This window comes from Humulus lupulus, chromosome 3 (genome assembly GCF_963169125.1).
Source record: "Humulus lupulus chromosome 3, drHumLupu1.1, whole genome shotgun sequence".
Classification (NCBI taxonomy): Eukaryota; Viridiplantae; Streptophyta; class Magnoliopsida; order Rosales; family Cannabaceae; genus Humulus; species Humulus lupulus.
In genome coordinates, this window is record NC_084795.1 from 237,553,576 (window position 1) to 237,558,224 (window position 4,649).

At 40.2% G+C, this 4,649-nt stretch overlaps 1 non-coding gene across 1 annotated transcript; it reads right to left on the reverse strand.

Moving 5' to 3' along the window:
- Positions 1-4,542: 4,542 nt before the first annotated feature.
- On the reverse strand, positions 4,543-4,649 carry LOC133827750 (small nucleolar RNA R71). Its single transcript, XR_009890401.1, has one exon. It is a non-coding gene; the product is annotated as a small nucleolar RNA R71 (small nucleolar RNA).

Here is a 4,649-nt window from a genome sequence, read left to right on the forward strand (position 1 = left end):
CGAGGACAGGTTCCCCAAGGAGACAAGCATCTCGCGGAGGCAGCCGCACCCTTAGGGGTCTCGCGAGACATGACCTCCACAAGACGTCCCATATCCTTAGAGGCCCCACAGGACATGGCCTCTCTGAGGCGTCTGGCACCGCATATATGGCAAGCCTCACAATGATTCAACGCAAAGTCAGAAGAGGTACGAAGTGCACGTACAAACCAAAAGGAAGTGGAGTACGGAGACAAGGCCCACTTCAGACAAGTAGTGGTTGTACAAATAAGGTACCTGCTGTGGTCCTCACCAGCCAGTCTCTAACACTCATACTGGGCAAGTAGTGGAGATCAAGTACTAAAGTGGAAGTGCGCCCAGAAACTCTGATCATGTACTGGAGCCGACACCACTACACCTGGTGCCACTCCTGACACCATACTTGCGTACTATCTGGTCCCCTGGACCACAATGTATCAGGGGAAATTAGAGCCCACTATAAAAGGAATTCCACTTCCACTTGGAAGGGGGTTGGAAAAAACACTGTAGCACTACACCATAAGAAATACAAATTCAGTTCACCATTTTCCTTCTGCAAGTGTTCTTTGAGTTTCCAATTAGATCTTTGAAGTTTTTCTTTTGATAATCTCTACATTTCCATTTTTCTAACTTAACTTGGTTGACGAGTTCTCACCATCAACACTATATATTGTTGGATTGATATGTGATATGTTATATGTTGAGTTTTCTTGTTGGGCTTCAGCTCACGGGTGCTCTATGGTGCAGGTAAGGGCAAAGGAAAGGTCGACCAACCATTAGTACGGAGAGCGTGGAATGACGGGTACATGTTCAGCCTCCCTGGCTTCCACGACCAGTGTTATTTTTGGAAATGTACTGTAATGAACTTATTTGTCGCGTAGGTTGACCGTATTTATATTTTTGAGTTGTAATACATTTTCTAAACAGTATCTTGGGATCCCAATTGTATAACTTTTTATGATTTCAATAAATGTTCGAATCTTAATCATTAATGTCGTTAAATAAGTTTTATTTTAATTTAGTCACACTTTTAACCTAAAACATTGATTAGCGAGCTAATGGCACATTTATAACTCACATAGTAACAGCTCTAAGGTAGTAGGGCGTTATAGTGTGCTAGTCCAGCTCCCAGCATAAATGCCTCGGATGACGGACCAGATAATTACCTTCCCAAGGAAGATACTAGGAGAGTGCATTTTCCCCACCATGATCCTTTGATAATTGAGACATTGGTTGCCAACAAAACGGTTGCACAGATCTTGGTGGGTAACATAAGTTAAGTGAACATCCTGTTCAAACTAGCCTTCGAGAAGATCGGGTTGACGACGAGCGATCTGTCCCCGTGCATTTTGACCCTATTCGGTTTCTTGGGCGAAGGCTTAATCCCCATGGGACAGATCAAGATGTCAGTGACACTTGGGGAAGTTCCTTGACAGGCCTTCAAGTATTGTATTTTCGTGGTGGTAGATTGTTACTCCACCTATAACACCATCTTGTGGCACCCAACCCTGGTGGAGTTTGGAGCAACCACCTCCATTATACACTTATGAATGAATTTCCCCACAGACTCGGGGATTGGCACTGTTTGTGGGGACTAGAAAGAAGCCTGAATGATGGTGATTGCGGCAGCAGCTCTCGAGCAGCCTCCTCCAGAGGAGATGGAAGAATTCCAGACTATTCTCGAGGAGCAGGAGTCCGATTAGTTGGACCCCAGGGTTGGAGATAATAGGGAAATTGAGCCTGTGGAGGATATTGAAAAATTCATCCTCGATGAAGCCAACCTGGAAAGAAAAATAAAGGTTGGGAAGAACCTCAAGGTGGAAGACCGAGAAGCCTTGGTAATCTTCCTCTGTGACAACCAGGACATCTTTGCCTGGTCTCACAAAGATATGACGGGGATTAACCCCAACATCATCTACCATGCTTTGAATGTGGATCCAAGCATTGCTTCGGTGCAACAAAAAAAGAGGACGCTGGACCCGACAAGGTGGTAAGCCTTGAAGGTGGAAGTCGACAAGCTTCTCGGGAACAAGTTTATTCGGGAGGTCCAATACCCCAAATGGTTGGAAAATTCGGTGTTGATCCTAAAGCCCAACGGACCCTAGAGAACCTGCATCGATTTCACCGACCTCAATAAGGTCTGCCCAAAAAACTGCTTCCCCCTGTCGTAGATTGACTAGATGGTAGGTGCCACCTTCGGTATGAGCTCCTCACATTCATGGATGCCTACTCGAGATATTATCAAATCTCCATGCATGTCGCAGAGAAAGAACACACTACCTTTCGAACAGAAAAGGGTGTTTACTGCTACAAAGTGATGCCTTTTGGCTTGAAGAATACAGAAGTCACTTATCAAAGACTGGTGAATAAAATGTTCAAGAACTAGTGATAACTCTATATTTTAGAGTTATTAATTGAGCTTTTGAACTTAAAAATTTAAGTGTACTAGAGTGTTTGTGTAGTTATTGTGTGGTTTTAGTCATTTTTTCTTTTAATTTTGTTTGTTATTTTGTTTTAATTAATGATAAATTGTGTGGAAAATAATGGGATTATGTTCTAAAAATGTGGTATCTATTTTAAAGGCAAAAATAAAGGGTGCTTGGAAAGCTTAGTGAAAAATGTGCAAGGAAATCATCTTGGAGCAGAAATTCTAGCACTTTGCTGTAGCATCAGTCAACTTTGCTGCAGGAAAGTGTGTGCAACCAGCAACATAAAGTTTGCACACTTGGCAAGTGATTAAATGAGGTGGAGTGACTTGAATAGTGGAAGGATGAGGTGGAAAGGAGCTGGCATTTTTGGAAGAAAGAAAAGAGTGGTCCCCACGTGTAGAGAGAGAAAGAGAGGGTTTATACCCTTTTTTTAGCCCAAAAAAAGAGCATCTTCACCAACAAAAAAAAACCCCTAGCCACCTGTCACCATTGAAGGGGAGTTTTATGCACCTTTTGAGTTGAAACATTAAGAAAAGGAGAGGATAAACCTAAGAGAATGAAGCTAGAAGAAGAAGAGTTAGAAGACAAAGAATAGAAGATTTCTATCATTTTGGCTTGTCTTTCTAGACTCTTTTTTCCTATAATTTTATTTTTCTCATCTTGAACTATTGATATAATGTTGAATATATATTGTGGTGATTTGGGTATTTTGATTATGAGCTAATTTGTTTGTGTTATGGATACTGATGAACCCTAATTTGTAATCAACCCCAAAGTGTTGAATGTTTTATGCAATTTTTCTCTTGTTCATTTGAGCTATATTTATTGTGCAAACTCTTTCTTGAGAATGATCAACTTAGGTGAGAAACAAGCTAGATTTAATTATGGAAGGGTTAGAATTAGTGGACATGCTTGATTGATGCATGTTGATAATTTTGTTATTGATTAGTGGATAACTTAGGGATATTTTATTCACCTTGCAAAGTGGAAGGATTGATGCTTGAAATTATGTTCTTGAAATTAATTTTAGCATAGGAGTATGTGAATTTAATTGATGGAAATTTAACATGAGCATTTGGAAAAATGGCATGTGCATTAAATTGAAAATCCTAGTTACAAGAGAACTTTGCTATGAACTTGTTTGCAACATTAGGGGCAAAACTACAAATTAGGGGGATTTGATATGCCTAACTTTTATCATAATATCAATCAAAAAAAATTATTTCCTAGCTTTAGTGTTAAAGGCTTATGTTAATTCTCTTGTTTAGTCTTTTAAGTTCAATTAATGAAATCATCAAAAAATTATTTGTACTCCAAATTGTTTGGTGTTGATTTTTACAATATTTGTTTGACAATCCTTGAGGAGACAATAAAAATTACTTTCATTAAATTACTTGGTTGACGGCTGTGTACACTTGCACGCACTTGTAAAGTTAATTATCTTGCAATTTGGTTTAAATTTTCTTTTGTGTTGACTCGGGTGATTCTCATGAAAAAATCAGGTTTACATAGTGTAGAACGAGAATCAAGACCCTGAACTACTTCCCATTGATCCATAAATTGAGCGAAGGCATAAGAAACAAAAATAAAAAAGGGAAGAACTAGTGAGGGATGCTGAGCAAGGGGCTCAACAGGGAGCCGCTCAAGATGGAGCTACTCAAGAAGGAGTAGCTCAAGGGGGAGTAGCTGCCAATAATGGGTAAAATGCAGCTTTTGTGGCTAATGACAGAGATCGTGCTATTAGGAAATATGTTCTCCCCCTCTTCAATGAGCTTAATTTGGGCATCGTTAGACCAGAAATTCAGGTTGCACAGTTTGAATTGAATCCAGTCATGTTCTACATGCTTCAAACTGTGGGCCAGTTTAGTGGGATGCCAACAGAGGATCCTCACCTTCTTCTTCGCTTGTTCATTGAAGTGAGTGACTCTTTCAAGCTACCGGAGCTACAGAGGATGCCCTGAGATTGAAGTTGTTCCCATACTCCTTGAGAGACAGAGCTAGAGCTTGGTTAAACTCATTGCCATTTGATTCTGTGAGTACTTGGGAAGAGTTGGCTAAGCAGTTTTTGATGAAGTATTTTCCTCCCACTAAAAATTCCAAGCTCTGCAATGAGATTACTTCATTTCAGCAACGTGATGAAGAATCTTTATATGAGGCATGGGAGCAGTTTAAGGAGTTATTGCAAAAATTCCCTCACCTTTGCAT